Genomic DNA, 12,930 nt, shown 5'->3' on the forward strand with positions numbered 1-12,930 from the left:
ATAGGATGGGCTCAGTTAAACCCCCAATACCATAGGAAGGAAGGAAAGGAGGGAAAAAGGAAGGAGAGAAAGAAGGAAGGAGGAGGGAAATTGTATGCTTTGGGGAAAGAAAAGTAAGTGATGTAGCAGAGGGTTGGACCCTACCCAGCTGGAAATATTAAAAAGAGGGTGCCAAGTTATTGGTGTCCTGGGGGACAGCAGCTTTATGCTAAGCTGCAGGCAGCTGGTGTGTCCTTCTTTCTGTAGTTCATCCTTCCTGGGACTTTTTCTTCTTACTCGTTTTCCTTCTCTCCTCTCCCTTCCTCCCCACACATGTGACTTCCTTTATGGATCCTGGCTCTCAAAACATCTCTTCTCACAGGTGAAAGGCAATAAGACCACAAATGTTCTTCCTCCCAGGGCAATGTTCACAGATTGACTCTAAGAACCCCTAGGATGTTGAGGTGTTGAAAATCTCTCCCTATTCTCCTTCTCTGCCTTACTTCTCTCTCTCTTCTGCCCCAGAGTGGGAAATCACCACGACCCAACACAATTCCATTCCAGCCTGCTGTTTCTTGCTGATTCCAGTGTTAAATCATCTGCTCTGGTCTCTTTTGGAGGCAGCCTTTGATGCCTCAAAAATGAGGGTGTTTCAGAGAGGCCATGGGGGGGGGTGAGGGTTCAGCCCAAAGGTAGCAACTGTCATAGATAAGCATGAGGACTGGCATGGGCATCCGGATACCCACAGTTTGCAGAAAGTAATTGTTCTGGCCCTACTGTCAAGAAGTTAGGTGGCCCCAGGCACGTTTTCCAGCTCTCTGAAGCTCAGTTTCCTGTCTGCCTTGCACAGTTGTGCTGAGCCTTCAGGGAAGCTGAAAGTGCTTCATAAGCCTAACGTGGTGGCACTCATGCCTGTCATCCCAGTACTTGGGAGGCTGAGATGGGAGGATGGCAGGTTCAAGACCAGCCTCTGCAACTTAGTGATACCTGTTTTAAAATAAAAAAAATAAAGCTGGGAGTGGTGGTGCACACTTGTAATCCCCGTGCTTGGGAGGCTGAGACAGGAGGATTGCACAGGTTCGAAGCCAGCCTCGGCTACTTAATGAGGCTGTCAGCAATTTAGTGAGACCCTGTTTCCAAATAAAATATAAAATAGGTCTTGGAGTATAGCTCGGAGGTAGAAAGGCCCTGGGTTCCACCCCCAGAACCACCAAAAAATAAAAAATAAATAAATAATAAAGCCAGGTGTGGTGGTGCACACTTGTAATCCCAGCACTTGGAAGGCTGAGACAGGAGAATTGTGGCTCATGGATAGCCTCAGCTACTATTTAGTGAAGCCCTTTGAAACTCGGTGAGATCCTGTTTCAAAATAAAGAATAAAAAGTAGGGCTGGGGGTGTAGCTCAAAGGTAGAATGCCCCTGAGTTCCAACCCCAGTACCGCTAAAATAAATAAATAAATAAATAAATAAATAAATAAATAAACAAATATAAAAGAGCTGGGGTATAGTCTGGAGGTAGACTGTCCTTAGGTTCAATCCCAGTACACATAAATAAATAAATAAATAAATAAATAAATAAATAAATAAATAAATAAAATAAATTTTAACAGCTGGGTGTGGTGGCTCAGGTTTGCAATCCTAGCATTTGGGAGGTCAAACAGGAGGAATGGGGTTCACAGACTGCCTCAGGTACTTAGTGAGGCCCTTTGTAACCCAGTGAGACCCTGTTTAAAAAAAAGAATAAAAAAGTAAGGCTGGGGGTGTAGCTAGGAGGTGAAATGCCCCTGGATTTAATCCCAGTACAAAAGAAAAAAGTAAAATAGGAAAAGAAAAAGAAAAAAAAAGTGTTTTCTAAATGGTAGGGAAGACCCATATGTATGTTTCATAGTTGAAATTGAATATGGAGGTGTGCTCTTTGAGCAAATTCACTCAGCCTGTGCTTCCCACCCACTCATTATTGTGAACGGACTCGGGATAAATTCTATGGGGCATTCTCTCCTGATCACAGCTAAGCAACTTCTCCTGCCCATATCTGGGGGCCCTAACACCACCAGTTAGAGAACACGACCTTCTACTCTCCCTTGACCCAGGTTACCCAAGAACCCAAGGTTGGATAGGCATGGCGTCTGAACTTCCTCTGCCCGCAGATCGATGAGAGACAGTCACTACTATATGAGCAGAGCCTTCCTGGAAGGATTTTAAGAAAGTATTATCCCACTCGGGTGGAAAAATCTTATCCCCAGTGCTTATTCTTTCTATACATGAAAATGATTGACTTGCACTCTCTGAATGTAATCCTCTGACAAATGAGTGCTTTGTTGAATCTTACTATGATATACCTGGAAAGGAAATCGCCTTCAGGAGGAGGAAGGAGCAGGTGAGAATGGTGGGAGAGCCATCCTTTGAAAGGCATGTGGTAGAAAGTTCTAGTCATTTCCGTCTATCTCTCTCATCTCCCTCTCACCTCCCTCCCACGTGGGGGTATGTGAGGAGGGGAAAGGGAGCAGGAAGAACGGGAGGGAGGGGTGGGCATGTGCTGTGTGCTAGAGATGCTCAAAGTTAGGGAAGAAGAGGATGGTTTCAGCTACTTTTCTCTCTTTCTTTTCTTTTCTCTTCTTTATTTCTTCTCCTTCTCCTTCTCCTTCTTCTTCTTCTTCTTCTTCTTCTTCTTCTTCTTCTTCTTCTTCTTCTTCTTCTTCTTCTTTTCTTCTTCTCCTCCTCCTCCTTCTTCCTCTCATTTTCCCTCCTTCTTCTTCCTCTCTCTCTCTCTCTCTCTCTCTCTCTCTCTCTCTCTCTCCCCCCCCTCATTGTCTAGCTGCCCCATCCAGAAACTTAAAAGTCAACTTAAGAGAGAAGATTCAGAAGATTCTCTCTTCTTCCCTTTCACTTTCAATTTTTCAAATTGTGGACTCTAGTGTGGCCCATTTTTGGAGGGTCAGAATTCTCATATCGCTTCTCCCTGAGGTCAGAATGAAAGCTTCATTCTTTTTAGCATGCCTTACAGTGCCCAGTCTCTTCTGGCTTCTGGCTTCCTCTCTGAACACACCTCCTTCCTTTCTCTCAGACTGATCTCCAGCCAACCAGCCCCAGTTTGTTCTGCAAGCCCAGAAAACTCACCTTTACCTCCAAATATTTGCCCACAGTGTTTGTGGCCTTTACCTGAAAGGCTTTCCCTCTGGGTATTGTCAAGGAGAATTCCTCCTTGTTATTTAGGTCTAAACACATTCGCTCTAATTTCTTATTTCTTTGACCTCCGCTCTCCCATTTCAAGTGTGTGCCATTTGAGACTGAGACTCCTTTGTACCCTGTTCCCTTTGGCCCTAACTACCCCTTGGGTTTGTTTTATTTGTGTGCTTGGTCATTGGCTGTCTCCCCCACCAAAAGATATTTCCTATGAGCGAGGATCTATGTTGCTCTCATGCATGGCTTTTATTTCTAGTACCTGAAAGAGTATCTAGTATATACTAGACAACATGATATATATTTGGTGGATGATAAAGAAGTAACCACAGGAGTGCATAGCCAGGGAATGCAGAGGAGAAAGGGCTTTTGAATATAATGTCTGACATCTTGCAGGTAGCACCTACCTGTGGATCCCACCTATAGGGCATGACCAGGGAACAGTTTCAGGGTAGAAACAGGGAATCCCAAAGAGAGGGTTGTACAACTGCTGAACTCCAACACCTGGCCACAGATTATTAGACCATAGAGGTCTTAGATCTAAGTCATTCTCTTTCTTAAAATAGATAGGATATGATCCTCAGAGAGCTCTGGGCACTTGCACAAAGTTACTATTATACTTACATGTATCTTCTCCAAAATTAAGTTATCGCCAATGTAACAGCATGCTTTTCTTGGTTTATTGTGGTCTCACATCAGAATGTAACTCAGAGATAGTGCCAAACATGCACATATCACTTGGTGGGGAAAACAGGTGGAACTTTTAAGAGGTGACCAGAATCGCTCGGGCTTTTCCCTCCTGAATGGGAGTAGGTGCCTTCCTAAAGGGTCTGGCAGGAGAAGTTCATTCTTTCTTCTCTTCTGCTTTTGAACATGTGAAGATGCAGCCCTCCAGAAATACTAGGTGCTGGTGCTCCATCTTAAAATTCTAACCTCTAGGATTGTCAGAAATACATTTATACTATTCCTCACAAATTACCCAGATTGTGGCATCCTGGGATAGGGGAACCCTTAGGGCTGGTACAGGGACATGGATAGTATATTTCAGAGCAAGAATTAGAAGCAGACCTCTGCCTTTACAAATTCTCATTGTGTCTGGCTGCCTCTCGAAGTGTGGGATAGGGGAGAATAAAGTAGCTTTAGCTTGAGGCTTTGGGCAGGTGCCAGTGTATCTGAAAGTCATTACTTGCATGGTGGAAATTGCAAGCATCAGGCTAGTGGTTAGTGCTGGATTCCTTGGGTAATGCATTCCCTTTGGCACCTTGCCTTCTGGGTGTTGGGGGGAGTGACCTTCCTATCAATGTCTTCAAGTCACAGACAAAGTGGAATTTGAACATCCATTTCATGAGAAATAAAGAGATGAGGACATTATGAGACTGGAGGGGGTGCCAGAGATCAGAAATTAAAGTATCCTATTGTTTTAAAGGAGAGATCTACTTTGAAGTTAGTGGCAAGAGAGACATTAAGACCATACTGTTGAAGTTGGGGGCTGTTGAGGGAGCAGCAGGCAGATTCACACTACACTTATTTTTTTCCAAATGCTGTTTACTTGTCATAGAGTGGGAGAAGTACATCACTTCTGGACTGTGGGAGGGTATCATTTCTCACAGACCTAGGCAGAGAGGAGAGGGGAGGCTGCATCTGTTTCAGGACAAATGGAAACATCAGAGAATAGGTTATTCTCCACAGCAGGTGGGAGACATGAGATGTATCTCAATGCAAAAGGTACATTCTGAGATTTGCCCAGGTGGTTAAGAAAGATGGAGAGAGATGCCTGTGTGGAGAAGAAACCTCTGAGCAGAAGGCAGAGGCAGAGGGACCTGCTTTGCTCCTTACATCACTGAGGCCTGGGAAACAGACATTCTGTTCTCTAAACTTTAATGATAGCAAGAATAGAATAAAGCAATATTAATAGAGTTATTTATACTCTAGGGTACTTTATATGCATTAGTTTATTGAATCTTTAGGCAATACTGGTGAAGTTGTCATAATTGCTTTCTTTATCTTATAGATAATGGAATTAAGGCTGGGAGAGAAGCCAGTTAACCCATTGGAGATGCACATTTGGTGAGCTGTGGGTTAAAGACTGGAACCCTCATTCTGGACCATTAGACTTTATAGCCTCAACATGTCTGGGCTGTAGAGCATCTTTCCACAGGCAGGCAAGTAGGCCTCCCAGTGGTCCTACGCACCACCTTTGATTTAGCACGGAGGTACCTTACCTTTGACTTCTCTACTCAATAGCCTGAAAGTGAGAGGAGGTGGTCGCTGTCCTTGGTGCTGAACTTTATTTTGTAACACCTGAGGTACAAGGGAGCATAGAACTGCTGATTCTAGCTTTAAGCATTGCATATATATGCTGCACACCACTGCTTTCCAGATAAGCGTCAGACCAGAAGATGATCTGGGTAAGTGTCCCACCACTACTTAATGCTGGTCTGGGTTGAGCATAATCCCAGAGGAGACCAGGTGGACACAGTAGGCAGACTCGTCATCACAACACAGGCCAATCCATGGTTTGATTATGTGGAACTCAATCCTATCTCAGTTTTCCTAAGATTAATTACAATTGATGGGTTTTGAGAGACAGGCAAATAGGAAAGATGTGGCTGCTCTTCAAAGGAGAAATAAAAGGCAAGACTGAAAGATTTGTCTAATGCTAAATTCCTTGTGTGTGGTACCTAGAATCTCTCAAATTGCATTAAAGACTCTTTCTGCTGTTCAATATCATCTCCTCCAAAGTGACTGCAGACAGAAATTGAGCCAGGGGAAGACAGAGCAGGAGACAGAAAGAGGCAAAGAAAAAAAGAAAGATTGAGAAGAAAGAATGGAGAAGGACATGAGGTGCCACTGTGCTGGGATAAGGAAACGGGATGCTCTGGCCTCTCGTAGACAACACTTAGAGAATGAGTTTTCACCAGACTCACAAATACTAATGTCTTAGTCAAAACCTAATCCCCTGTATGAGCTTTGTTCCTTATCCCCTATTTCAGTGGAGATCTATGTTAGGAGTGACCAATTGTCACATTATTTCTATAGATTAATAATAAAGCTCACTTCCCAGTTCTACTATCCCCTATCCCCTGAATACTCTCCACCCTCCCCTTCTTACCACATTGCCTCTTTGCCTCCAACATCTTTTCAGCTGCTGACCCTTGTGCATGAAGCCCGAGAACTGCTATACTTCTTCAATCCCTCTCTATTTCAATTTCTTCCAGGAAACGTTCTTAGGTTGCCATATCTGGAGGAAACCTCTCCTTGACTGAATTCTCCACTATCCTCAGATTGCATTGTTAGTCCAACACTTCTCATGAGCTATCTCATTACAGAATGAGATGCATCTTTGTCTTTTTTCTCTATTTGGTTTTTCATCCTTATTCTGTTATTTTAAGGTGTTGCCTCCCACAGCAAACACATTGGTTCACAAAGAAACTTAATATCATTTAAATAAATAAGACTTTTGTTGAAATCATTTTGAGAATACATCTAGAGATCTATTTTATTTGTTACTGGGGATTGAATCCAGGGGAAGTCTACCTCCAATCAGGGATTAATTTTATAGGAATGATTTGGCAATAAAAGAACTCAGTTACCCTGTCTGATTCAAGGTCCAGCCAAATTTGTTTTGTTTGGTATTGGGGAATGAACTCAGGGGAAGTCTTCCTCTAAGCCACACCCCTTTTTATTTTTATTTTGAAACAGGGTCTTGTTGCTGAGGCTGGCTTTGAACCTATGATGCTCTTGTCTTCACCTTCCAAGTATGGGTATTACAGGCATGCCACCATGCCTGGCCCCCATATTTATTTATTTTTCTTATCTCTAGCCCACTGTTAGGTTATCAGAAGCACGCTGAGCTTAGGAGTCACTGACCTGGGTGTTCATGTGGGAGATGGCTGGTTTCCAAGGCAACATTCCTGGAGTACTGTAGACTATGTGTAATGTGGCTAGCCTAGAGAAACTTAAGAGTAGGGAAGCTTTTGAGGATATCTGTAGGCACTCAGTGTCCTTCCTACACTAAAATGGAAATCCAGAGTCCATAGTGCTGTATCCTGCTATCCCTCTCTTCTACAAGGCTAGTAGATAAGAATATTTCCATTTCTGGAACCTATCATGAACCTAAGAATGTCTAAAATGGATGCTTCTGGAAAAAACTTTTCCAAATAACTAGCACATGAACCCAGAATTCTGGGAGACAGGCTACACATTACCTCTTATTTAGAGGAGAGATAACCATTATACATTCTATTCTAGAAGAGAAAGGCAGAGTTGCATAGACTTCCTATAAGTACTGGAAATTCGTTCCCAAAGTGGCTGTGCACACTCTGTGCATGCACATATGCACGCGCATGTGCACATGTGCACGCATGCACACACACACACACACACACACACACACACACACACTCACACACACAATTCTGGCCAGATTTTTCTAGCTCCTGATCAGTGAGGCTTTGAGAAAACATGGCTGACCCAGAGAAGTAAGATTTGAAAGTTCAGTTTTATGAATCCCAATAAGCATTGGTCAGCAAAGAAAATGTAATCCTTGTGGTAGGTTGGACATGCTTTGATTGAGCATTCTCGAGAACACCACGTGCTGGCTGGGATGTGGGTGCTGTGTACACCTTCCCTTTGTGGATCCTCTGTCCCCTAGCCAGGCCTAATCATATTACATGTCTGCGACTGGCAGCTCCTTTTCTATCCTGGTATCTAAATGTCCTTAGAATTTAACTCTGTCCTATCAGACATGTGAGGCAATGTGTGTCCCTACCTGTTCCCCATCAGTTTGTTATTTGTGGCACCACTGCTGAATTATATATAGCTATTTCAGGTCATTAGAAACTAGAAGGTCTCTGGATTATGTTGTAACCATTCATTATCCTCTCCCTCTTCTTGCAAGACCTCTCTCCTCTACCCAGACTCTGACTCATGTGATTTGAAAGAATTCCCTTCACCATGCCTTCAAATTTCTAGCCAAGGACAGGTATACGGACACGTGTGTGTATATGTGTGAATGGGGATTGAACCCAGGTGTATTCTACCCCTGAGCTACATCCCTTTTTCAGTCTTTATTTTGAAACAGGATCATGCTAAGTTTCTGAGGGTCTTGCTAAGTTGCTGAGGTTGCCCTCAAACTTGTGATCCTCCTGCCTCAGCCTCCCAAGTACTGGGATTACAGATATAGGTCACCATCCTTGCCTAGGGATACTGATTTTTTTTCCTTGACAATATACTGGACATGTCAAAATCTTAAGACCGGTGTCTCCCAGGTGGATTAAGCTCTCTTAATGTGATCAGGACAATGAGGCTGTAGTAGTAAGCATGATCCACCCCCTCCTTCAAATAAAAGAGCTTTTCTCAAGGTGAAATTCCATACAGCAGTTTAACGATATTTACTAAAGACTGGATACCACATAGCTTGCAAGAAAGGCAGCCTGCTAATTAGCTGCTTCATTTCTCCTCTGCAGAAGACTGGTTGCAAGGATTCATCTGCAAAGCCTATAAAGCCAGTCTTCACCCCTCTCTCATGTGCATGAACATTTCTTACCTGCCTACCTTCAGCAGGGGGTCGGGGCCCCGGGACTCTTCCGAAGTCACCAAGAAGTCATTCGATCCAGCCCACTGCCTTTTCAAAATCACACATGCATCATCCTAGATAAGCGAGACTCTCCCTTAGGTTTAAAAATCGCCAGAAGGCGTTGTATTCTTTCGGTTCTGTTTTTATTACATCGTGAACATCGGTACAAGGTTAAACAGACACAGAGAGACAGACATCAGAGAGCTGCAGAGAAGATACACATGACATTCTTGTACAGTGAGAAGGAATACAGAGACACAGAGAGGGCTTACAAATACACGTACAGTACAGACGACAGGCACGGGCACTGGCCACAGCAGTTTACATGAAACAGAGCATAGGTACAGAGAGCAGATGTCAGTTGATAAACATCACCAGGTAACATCCAGCTTTGGGGATTACATTTGACAACAACAATATACACAGCCTTCTTACATCTTCAAGGGGGGAAGGGGTCTAGTGAACCTCAGAGAGAGAACTTGTTGGAATCAGCTCAGAGGCTGCTTCCAAGGGTAGGAAAGAAGCAGGTGGCAACCACAGAGATAACAGGGGATTAAAACTGTTGGGGGGTAGTGGGAACAAGGAGGAGGAGTAAGACGCATAAAGTAGACACATTTTTCAAAAACTTCAGCAATACCAAGATCAAAAGCTCATCACTGTGGCTGGACTGGGCTCTGGCCAGACCTTCAACCCATCTCCAATCTCCAGCCTCCCTGGGAAAATTTAAGAGTTGGAAATGACCAACCAGGAGCCTGTTTTGTTTTGTTTAATTTCTACTTGGCGGCTAAGTTCCCAGCGCTAGATAAAAGGCAAAGGGCATCACTTCTGCATGCTGAGAACTGCCATCTGTGCTATCATATCAGCCTTGGGTTCTAGCCCTTGGCTCTGCACCCAGCTAGCTGAGCCATCTCGGGCAAGCCATTTAACCTCTCTGAGCCTCGGTTTCTTCAACTGTCATATGATGGTGCTGGTTAGGAGATGACCTCTTAGAACCCTTCCAGTCTTACAGAGGGAAATCCAGGTGAGTTTTAATTACACCTTTTCATGAAGGAGAAAGGAAATGGTTGATCAAAGGTAATCCGGGTTGCCACTTCCCCCACTTGCATAATGCAGTCATCCCCAAAGACCAAATTCTGAAATCCAGCAATTAAGATACCCTGGTATATGGCTCTGTGCCCAAACTCGTCCACAAAGTCTCCCTCCTGTTCTGTTCAGGGCAGGCTTTGAGGGATTGGAAGTAAACTAGTACATCAAAGTTAAATATTGTATCATGTTTGTTTGTTAAATATCAGGACTTCAACCTCAGTGCCTAACAAAAAGGAGCTACTTTTATCCATAACCTTCCACAACCTGATATGGCAGGGAGGTTGGACTGAATCTCTTCTAGATATGAATTCCAAGTACATCAGCTTCTCTCTTTGGTCCTGAGGCTCAAGTGGAAAGACCTCAAAAAAAAAAAAAAAAGGAAAGAAAAAAAAAAACAAAAGGGAAAAAAGGAATAACAAGATGATTTTGTATTACAGAAATGTCCATTTACTACCAAACATTGGCCAGGGGATACTCATTCTCCCTCTGTCTGTCATCTTTTTCTTTTCTATATCAGGATAGGGAACAAGTGCCCCTGTCCTTATCCCATCAACAATGTAGGCACACTAGAACCACAGGGTTTGTGCTGGTAGGCTCTTCTCTGAATATCTTTCTAGGGTGTCTCTCTCTCTCTCTCTCTCTCTCTCTCTCTCTCTCTCTCTCTCTCTCTCTCTCTCTCTCTCTCTCTCTCCATTGCACAGTGTTAATGAAGTACCACTCACATCCCTTCTCTTCTCTGGCCTCCAGCACCTCAGGAGAACTGGCTGTCCATCAACCTCCCATTCCTAGAGACGGGATTAAGTCATCCTGGAGTTTTCTTTTCCAGTGTGCAAGAAGTCTTGTTCATTCCTATATTTGGTTGGTTCTGAGCCCTTTTATAGTCTTGTCCATTGTGTTTGTTTGTTTGTTTGTTTTTTGTACCAGGGATTGAACCCAAGGGCATTCTACCTCCCAGCCACACCCCTAGTGCTAATTTATTTATTTATATATTTTTTTATTCATTTATTTATTTTTAATTTTTTATTGGTGCATTATATTCATACATCATATTGGGGTAAAAACCTTGTGTGTGCATATATATACACATCACTGATTTAACCCCTACCCAATTCCCACCCCATCCCCTCCCATCCCTCCCTCCCTTGCTTGGCTTAGTGGTTGACTTCGATATGTTTAAGTGCATTGTGTGTTTTAGAGATTTTCCTTCTTCCCCCCTCATTTCTCCTCCTGTATGTTATCTTGTTTGCTCCTCTATACGATTTCCTTTTTCATCTATTTTTTTTATTTTCAAACAGGGTCTTGCTAAACTGCTGAGCTTGGCAACTGAGTATTGGCATTATAGGCATGCACCACATGCCTGGCTGTCTTTTCTCTCTTGAAGACAGCATCTGTTTGCTTGGCTCTATATGAGCACACTGTCTTTTCTCTTTTAACGCACAGGAACTAGTCGAGATTAATGACTGAACCCTTGGCTTCTGCAGTCAAATGGACTCAAGTTCACTCCACTTACAAACTGTGAGATTATGGCAAATTCCTCGACTTTGCCGAGCTTCAGTTTCATCTGAAAAGTGGGATTAATGAAAGCGCCTACCACACTTGGGAAGACTGGACGAGGCCATGCGTGAGAAGTATTGGCCACATGCCTGGCACACCGTGTGCCTTAAGAGAAACATCTCTTTTGACTTTGTCTCCTAGTTTTTCTGTAGACCTATGTGTAATCCATAATCCATCTATATCCAGTAGAACTTTCTGAGATGATGGGGATTCCAAAATGCCAGGCCCTAGCCACATGTTGCCGTTGATTACTTCAAACATGGCTGGTGCAACTCTGCAAGTGAGTTTTTAATTTGATTTAATTTGATGTAAAATTAAAAGCCACAGGAGCCTAGTAATAACTATATTGAAAAGTACACAGGGAAAAGTTGGCCTTTGGAGCAACCTGTGAAAATGTGGTATAAAATGTGGTCTGGGTCAGGTGTGGTGGCACACACCTGTAATCCCAGTACTTAAGAGGCTGAAACAGGAGGATTGCAGGTTCCAGGCCAGCCTCAGCAACTTAGGAAGACCCTCAGAGACTTAGGGAAACCTTGTTTTAAGATAAAAATCAAAAGGTCTTGGAGTGTAAGTGGGTAAAAAACCCCTCGATTCAATCCCCAGTATCAAAATATAATAATGATGACAATAAAGTGACAATACAAATGTATCAAGTAAGGCTTCTTGGCCAAGCACTTTATACCCATCTTCACACTAAATTGCCAGGCACATCCTTGCTGATCTCAGGGATACAGGCTCAAGCCAATATGTAACGATTTCAGGGATTTAGGCTCAAGGAAGACAAGTAGCTCCTACACTTTATTACATTGATGCGCTACAAGTACAAGCCAGGTCCACCTGGCTGCAGGATCCAGATCCTTCCTTTCTCCTCCTCCTCCTCTTCCCTCTTTTATTCTTTGTTCCTTCCCTTTTTACATTGCTTTTTACCTTCTGTCTCTCTGGAAGGCACCTCATGGAGGACAAGGATCCTGGGGCTCCTCCCTGAGAGAGTCCATGGCTCAGTACTCACAGTGATGGGAGGAAAAAGCAAACTAAATCTGACTGACCCGTGTAGATTTTCCTTTGGCCTGCGGTGTTTCAAAACTTAGGAAATTGTATGCAAATTCTGATTTCCTGGCAGCTCTTGATAGAATCCCAAAAAGATGCAGTTACATAGCATCAGTACTTCCATGTGTGGATGGCTGGAGGATGCTCAGTAACTCTACCTCTTATAACTGAGGTAGATGTATCTCTGCCCCACTGCTCCTCATGGTCTTCCACCCACCCTCCTCATCCCATTCTTTGTGTGTGTGTGTGTGTGTGTGTGTGGTACTGGAAATGGAACCCAGGGGCATTGTACCTTCGAGCTACACCCCAGCCCTATTTTTTAGTCTTCTTTTATTTTTTAAACAGGGTCTCACTGAGTTGGAAAGGGCCTCACTAAGTAACTGAGGCTGTCCGTGAACCGCGATCCTCCAGTCTCCGCCTCCCAAGTGCTGGGATTACAAGTGTGCGCCACCACGTGGGGCAATCTCGTCGCCCCATTCTATGCCAGGTATTTGAATTCGTAATTC

The 12,930-nt window shown here is 43.6% G+C and overlaps 1 protein-coding gene across 3 annotated transcripts in view; it reads right to left on the reverse strand.

Moving 5' to 3' along the window:
* SHISA6 (shisa family member 6) overlaps positions 1 to 12,930 on the reverse strand; it is a gene marked incomplete at both ends in the record, with an annotated part of 333,812 nt that overhangs the window by 53,869 nt on the left and 267,013 nt on the right. The window lies entirely within an intron of this gene.

Source organism: Muscardinus avellanarius (assembly GCF_963383645.1).
Source record: "Muscardinus avellanarius genome assembly, chromosome: 16".
In the NCBI taxonomy this organism is placed as follows: domain Eukaryota; kingdom Metazoa; phylum Chordata; class Mammalia; order Rodentia; family Gliridae; genus Muscardinus; species Muscardinus avellanarius.